Raw genomic sequence first — 8,404 nt, 5'->3', positions numbered from 1 at the left:
ATCTATCAACAATAATCAAAATAGAGTACTCAATAATTGACAAGAAATAACCACCAACACTGTATTTAAAATTATGGTACTTTATCTAAATTAGTCAAAGAAAAATCAATCAAAGTAAATCATTATTCTCATAATTACCTATTCTAGCTAAATGTCAGAATGGGTCAGGACAGGTCTCTCAGTAGAAGTCTCCCGAGTCGCCGTCCTCACAGCATAGATCCTCACCAACGCAGATTTGGGAAGAAGTGGCAAAAGTGGCAAAAACCCTCTCTAGGCTAACAATATTTATAATAATTCTAACAAAAGAAAGCAACATAAAATGTTTTAGATATCCGCTGAACCGCTGAGCAGAGCGAGCAGGAAAGGATGTAGCATCGCTACATTTGGAAAATCTCCGCTCAGAAATATCACAAAAATAAAAAGACGGAACACGGAACTAGAATTTGAAAAAGTATCTTTTCATGTTCACATTTCCTCGGAACCAGCATTATGATCTCAGAGTTCATTCATTATGGCTCCTTTGTCCTCCAAGGTTGCTCAGATGTATTTGGATATTCGCCCAGAACTGCTGTCCTCACGGAAAACTTTAACCAGGCGAAGACTGTGGTCAGATGACTCTCGACCATGTTCAGCAAGGCCTTCTCATCACAAATCATTCACTCGAGGCCAGGCTGCAAACGGCAGCCATTTTATACTAGGCCAAAACGTACCATCTTAATTAAAAGAGACAAAAACAACGTTACCACAGCATAGTGATTAAACAGTGTTAACCCCACTAATACCCTTATGTGTATGTAATTATCTAGCCTTTGCAACACAAGAAAAGCATCAGTACATGACATTTAAAAAGCGTTTTTGTGCTTTAAAATAAACAGCACTCAGCAACATTTATTAATAACACATGCACATTATTAGTAAACGACACAAATGCTTCCCCACGTGTAGTTTTCTCTTGTTATTTCTTATTGGTTAATTAGAACACTTACACAAAACAAATAATTAGTCATTATGAATTAATAATTTTAATTTCTTTCGACAATAGACAAACCAGAGCTTTAAAAACCCAATAGATTTTCAACAGAAAACTCTGCTCCAGCACCTGAACTTTGTGTGCTTGGGACAAACGTTAAGTCCCTAAACTGTGAGGTGGCGAGGGGCGACGGAGCTGCGGTGAAAATGGGCGCCGTCTAGTGAATTGAAGCTACGGAGGCGGGCGATTGCCGATAGCCGCGTGGTTACCTTGCACTTACTGACTGTGATTGGCGTCGTACTGCAGAACGGGAGCCGTATCAATCAGCGGACGATGAAAACCTGCGGTCCAGAGCGTGCTGTGCACTGAGAGCTGCGCTCATCGGCAGCTGGGGGCCGGGGGAGAGGACTGCGAGGGATCCGCGAGTGCTGCTGGGTCGCCGCTGAGAGGGCCTGCGGAGAAACAAGGCTTCGTCTTGAAGAGATTAAGCACCTGTAAGGTAGGAGCGGCGAGAGCCCTCTTTGGCCGCCGCTGGGCTGGGAAGTGTTGGTCGGCCCGGGCCCGCCCTGACGTTGATGTGCTGAGGGGCTCGTGGCTGGTATCGCGCTAGTGCAGGCCCGAGCCGGGGTTGCGGGTCAAGCCTGTCTCCTGCGTGCGAAGTGCTCCTTCTCCGTGCTGCTGCTGGGGGTGTGAGCTGGGCGCGGGAAGCGGCGGGTATCGCTCAGCTCCCCCTCTGAAGGACTAGCGGGGGGGTTGCTCTGGTGATGTGTGCGGGCTGCCCGGGTCCAGTCTCCCTTCGCGCGGTGTGTGGGCTGGGGATATTCTGCTGCAGGGTGCCTGGAATCGCGAGCTGCATTGGAAAGTGACGATCCTGTGAGAAGCTGCTGGCTGACCACAGATGGGCCTATACACTGTGCTGTTAACACTAAAGAGAGAGTTGGATATGACCGGCGTCGGGCGGAGGAGCCTGATTACTTGTCCTGCTACTGAGCGCTAACCCAATTGAGCTGACCCCATTTGTCTCTGCGGCAAGTTATCTGGTTTGGCTTTGCGTTGTTACCAATGACTGTCGCTCCACGGTGAAGTACACTCTGAAGTCCACCCTCCTTCTTTGCTGGCTGACGTGGTGCGGGTTAGATGTGGCTGGTTTTGAGATGCCTGGGCTAATGGAGACTGCATCTCGGTCTCGCTGATAAGGGCACACCTTCTTCAGGCGGTCATATGTACCTGTCACTGCAATTTGTTCAGGGGGATATTCTGTTAAAACCAGGTATAACCGTTCCACTGTGTCCCACACAGCAAGCTGTGGCCAGGTGCTGCACTGGTAATTTGTGAAAATGGGCAAGACAGACCCCAAGCAACCCAAACTCTCATTTGAGAGCAAGAGACACATGCGCACGGCAGACACACCGATGGAAATGGGCGCTGCTCAGGGGGCGTCGGAGAATATCGATGACCCGGGGGAGGATTTGAGATCCATATTGCTTGAGGTCCGCACTGGCCTGAAAACCATAGATAGCAAAATAGATGCCCTTACGTCGAGCCTTGATGCAGTAAAAAGAAAGGTGGACGGGTATGAAACTAGACTGGATGTCCTAGAAAATAGATTGTCGGATACGCATGATGTCACCACTGAAACGCGGACACAGGTCCTGAACATGGAAAAGGTGCTGGACGTCATAAAGTTGAAGAACGAAGATTTGGTGGCACGATCGCGCCGGAACAGCACACAAATTCTTGGCCTTCCGGAATCGGAAGCCATCTCAAAAATGGAGACCTACATCGATAACCTCCTCCGCGAGCTCTTCAGCCCGGCGCTGTCTCCGGTTATGATTGTGGAGAGGGCACACTGATCGCTTGGTCCTTGAGCGGCCCCCGGGGTGCCGCCACGTCCGATAATAGCACGCCTTCTCAACTATGCAGACAGAGATGCTATACTACGGGAAGCGAGGGCAAAAAGTCAGATCATCCATCAAGGCAACACCCTATCATTTGTTCCGGATTACACCCTGTTGGTGCAGACTGCTCGAAGGGAGTTTTAGCCGGTTAAAAGACTCTTGCAGTCGGCCTCAGTTCCATATGCCATGCTGTATCCAGCCAAACTGAAGATCACCCATGAAGATCAGGCTCATTTTTTCACGGACTCTGAATCGGCCTTAAAATTTGCAAAACATATCTGTCCTCACAAATCGGATAAGTCTGCCTCCACACATTTGACTTTGTCGTCGTCCCACAATGATGCAGACTGATGGCTTACTTGCATCGCTTCTCCTTAATGACGTAGTGACATCTGATTGCTCTGGGTGCTATTGTTTATTTTGATGTCTGTATGGAGAGCACGGAGTGATTTGGGGATACGACAGAGGTGCAGGATGGCGCTCTCTGCGTCCATCGTTGTGCTTATTTGAGCAGCATTAAAGGGCTATACCACTGCTCCATATTTCTTTAGGGATCCTCGAGAGGGATGGTCACACCATCCATGCAGCCTGTTCGCGGCAGTTCCTCCCCCCCCCAGAGGGTGAACACCTACTTGGTTGTATTTTTTGATATAGTTCAGGGTAGTTGTGGAATGGGGAAGGGTTTGATTTCTCGACCTGATTGGGAGGTTGGTGTGGGAGGGGGGTGGCGAAGGGGGTATTGCGGGTTTATAAACAGCCATTACACCTATGTGTCTTTGACACAAAATGGTTCTCGTGAGTATATTGACAACATGTTTGTATATTGTACTGTTTATTTACAACACTCTGACATTCAGATGATTAATGTGCTTGCAGTCTGTAATACCACAAGGCTTTGTGGGTGAGACTTACAAACTACTAATGTGGAACATTAGAGGGCTAAACTCCCCCCAAAAATCCCGGCAGGTGTTTGCATGCTTAAATCATCATGGCATTCAAATAGCATTTCTACAAGAAACGCACTTGACCAGGGCCTCAGCAACACACTTGGCACGCAGCTAGGCGGGGTTCAGATTAGCATCCTCGTATTCGTCTTATGCCAGGGGGGCCAGCATACTTATCAAGAACGGCGTTCCATTCACATCTCACATAACTTACAATGATGAGGAAGGTAGATGCGCAATAGTGCAGGGCAAACTAGGGGACACCTTAATTACCTTCATAACAATGTACGGTCCCATAGTGGATGAACCGGAGGTATTCCACCGTATGTACAGTACACTTCGACAGTGGCCTGAGACAACTATGGTGTGGGGGGGACCTTAACACGTACCTGGATCCGGCACAGGACAAGTCCAACCCACAGAGTAACCGCACCCCTAGAGTAGCTCGTAGTGTACATCGGGCTCTGTTGTAATTTGGTCTGGTGGATATCTGGAGATTGCGCAATACCACTAAGAGGGAGGGAAAAAATGCCACACCGGCACATAACAGTTGGTCCAGGTTGGACTACTGGTTGCTCAGTGAGAATGCAGCGGAGTGGGTGACGCAGTTTATTAATCACCCACGGACGCTGTCAGACCACAATCCGGTGCAGCTCAATCTGCGCATCCCCACTCTAACCCGTCACCCGTTCACATGGCGCTTCTGATCAGACCCTGTATACAATGACACTATTCGCAAAGCAATAGAAAACTACTTCTTAGAGAATAAGGGCACTGTCGATAGCGCCGCCACGCTATGGGAAGCGTTCAAAGTAACAGTCCGGGGAGTTTGTATGAGCACTGCTGCTGGCATTTTGAAGGACCTAGGAGCGCAACTTAGCAAGATAGAAACCACTCTCACAGACCTCGAGAAAGTCTATACAGTTAACCCCTCCCCTGACACGTTAGCACGCATCCAAACTCTGATTCATGAGTATGATGAGGCTACGGAAACGGAAATACAATATGTCAACCGTAGACATGTGGCTAGGCGATATGGAGAGGGAGGGAGACCGAGGCGCACATTGGCTGGGAAGATGAAAGCACGAGAAGATCATTGTCATATTGATAAAATCGTTGACTCACGAGGGGGGGGAGCACTACATTCCACTGAGTATATTAGAACAGTTTAGAGAATATTACGTTGGTATGTATGCATCTCGCGGGACAGGACCGGACTCCTCAGCCGACGATTATCTAGAAAATATTGCTTGCGCGTTGCTGGCTGATGGTCATAGAGAGTACTTAAGTCAGCCGATAGACATACTTGACATCAAAGCCGCGATATGCGCTCTGCTAAACGCAAAAGCTCCGGGACCAGACGGTCTGACAGCGGAGTTCTACAAAGCCTATGCGGATCTTCTGGCTCCATATATATTGGAAATGTATGCCGAGGCTCATGAGGTGGTGTGCTACCTCCATCCCTCTGGCAGGCTCTGATCATTACCCTTTTGAAGAAAGATAAGAATCCAGAGGCTTGTGACTCTTACCGGCCGATGTCTTTGATCAACATAGATGCGAAGATACTAGCTAAGATTCTTGCCAAAAGGCTTCAGCCATTAATGCCGTGCTTGGTCCTGCCGGACCAGTCGGGTTTTGTTCCGAAACGTTCCACGTCTCACAACCTGCAAACCATTTTGGCTATGATGCACGTTCTTAACCCTCACCTGCGCACTGCGGCGGTCATGCTTGACGCAGCCAAAGCTTCTGATTCTATAGAATGGAACTACATGGTTCATATACTACAACGCATGGGCTTCCTGTCAGTGTTTTTGGGGTGGATTAAGATTCTGTATGCGGATCCGTCGGCTAGAATTCGTGTTGGAGAATTAACATCTGAGGCGTTTTCTATCGAGAGAGGTACCTATCAGGGTTGCCCTTTGTCGCCACTGCTCTTTGCCATAGCCATCGAGCCATTGGCGTGCGCGATACGACAGAGACATAGGGAGACGGCCCTCAACTTCAACCACCGTCCGGTTGGCATCTCACTTTATGCCGACTATATGGTTTTGTTCTTGAGAGACCCTGAGCGCTATTTGGCACAGGTATTACGGGAATATACTAGATTCTGGTTGATCTCAGGTCTTACTATCAATTGGGATACGTCATTCATTATCCTTCTAACTGCGGTAACATCAGCACCTCCTCTGGAGTACCCGATGAAATGGACGGAAGATGCAGTTAACTATTTTGGGATCTGGGTACACCGGGACCCTGAAACAGTGGTTAGAGAGAACTATGGGCGGGCTTGCACTGCACTGGATCATCAAATAGATACATGGACTACACTGCCATTGTCCCTTGCGGATCGTATTGTGATCATCAAAATGGTGGTGCTTCCCCGCTTTCTGTATCTTTTCTCCAACATCCCAATACAATTGACGCAAAGGTTTTTTACTACGCTACGCACATCTATACTTAGGCTGATTTGGGGTGGTAAGCAGGCCAGAGTGGCCTGGAACATACTCACGCTAGACTACGCTAAAGGGGGCTTTAGTGTGCCGGATCCATATATATATTATCTCAGTGCGCAAGCGCAATATGCGTACTACTGGATAAAAACACACGACTTAATACCTCATGTGGCAGTTGAGGACGGGGAAGCATCGCCGGTCCCTCTCCGCAGTATCCTTACACACACGCGACACGACACCCCACAAACGGAAATAAACACAATCGACACTACGATAGCGGCTTGGCGTACTATTGGGCGACTAGCGAACAAACTACCACTATATGCCCCTGCGATGCCAATAGATTTTCACGCTGCAATCTCGGTGACGCACAAAACTGGCCCCATGCTTTTGATCAGGGAGGCGGGACTGACTACAATGCAAGACCTCTACCCGGGAGGTTCTTTTCTGACTCCTGCAGATTTACAATACGTTACCATCCCACGCTGCTCTTTCGATTTGCCATTCGCCGACTGTGACATGCCATCAGAACGCACTATCCCACTTACCTGGCGGAGCCACCGACTCTTCAATCCCTTCAAATGCTACTGACTACTTCCACACGCCAGAAGCTAATTGCAAGGCTGTACAGGGCAAGGGCAATAAGAGATGAGAAGGTCGATAAGCCAGACGTGAGTATGGCAAGGTGGAATGCGGTGCTGCCCGTGCCTTTGACGCTGAGGGAATGGGAGCAGGTGTGTAGTCTCAATAGTAAACTTTCCTCAAACGGGAATCTCCGCATCATACATTTTAAATACTTACACCTGACATATCACACGCCACTGCGTCTACACAAAGGTGGACTGAGAGACGACAGCAAGTGCAAACGTTGTGGGCAGATGGAAGCGTACTTTATGCACCTCGCTTGGGAGTGCAGGAGGGTGGCTGGCTACTGGGAGCAAGTGGTGCAACTCATAAAAGAAATGTTTGGTTCGGATGTCCAATGTACGTCTGTAGTATGTCTAGTGAGTTACGTCCCTCATGTGAAAGGAGTTCTGGGGAAATTTGTACGTATTGCACTGCTTATGGCTAAGAGGGGAGTTTCCATAACATGGGGAAGTAGATGAGCACCAAATGTGGAGAACTGGATTACGGACATGGTTTACTGTAAAGAGACATTGGATCTCTATGCTGAGGAACTGCCACTTTCTTCTAAGCCCAGGGACATTTGGGAGCCTTTAAGTATCTATTTGCAAAAACAACCCAGTGAAGACACACAGAGTGATGATGATTAAACCTGGGGGTATAAGTGATTATCCCAACCTGTGGTTCAGTGATAGTAGAAATCTGAATTGTCATATATTCTCATTGTGGTATTGTTTGATCATGTGTCATAGCGGGCTGTTTTGAGGAAAAAGAACAATTTGTGCCGAAGTCTTGGTGTTAATTATTTTGGAAATGCAAATAAAAAGATCTAAAAAAAAAAAAAAAAAAGAGAATGAGAATGAAATTCTTAAATCAAATAAGAGCCAAACTATTTTCCCTAGATAACAATTCCCCTCCTGGAAGCTGATATCCATCCGGATTGTCAGATAAAACATATTTATAAAATCTTAGTGGATTCTATGCCAGATGACTTAGAGAAGGTTGAAGCCAACTGGGCTAGGAAGTTGGGCGATGGAGATACAGATCTATATAGGTCAATTGCATTAGGAAGGAATATTTTTCTATTCAACTTGAAAGCCCAGCACTATGAAACAAATTTTAGGACCTGATTCACAGAACTAATTTAAGACAAAATCCTAAACTTACTACTTTTGGTATTCACAGAAGTTAGGATTTTGTCAAGTCTGTTTTAAGACAAACTTAAGATAGACTTAAGACAGACTTAAGACAAAGTTGAGACAGACTTAAGACAGACTTAAGACAGACTTAAGTTAGGATTTTGTCTTAAGTTTGTCTTAAGTCTGTCTTAAGTTTGTCTTAAGACAAACTTAAGACAAAATCCTAACTTCTGTGAATACCAAAAGTAGTAAGTTTAGGATTTTGTCTTAAGTTAGTTCTTTGAATCGGCCCCATTATCTTTACTTTACTCTGGCACAGCTATTAGGGTGGGGTAAAAGGGAGGACAATAACTGCCCCAGGTGTGCAGATGGTCCA

This window comes from Triturus cristatus, chromosome 5_1 (genome assembly GCF_964204655.1).
Source record: "Triturus cristatus chromosome 5_1, aTriCri1.1, whole genome shotgun sequence".
Classification (NCBI taxonomy): Eukaryota; Metazoa; Chordata; class Amphibia; order Caudata; family Salamandridae; genus Triturus; species Triturus cristatus.
The sequence above is the reverse complement of the archived record's forward strand: the minus strand, read 5'-3'. Positions refer to the sequence as shown.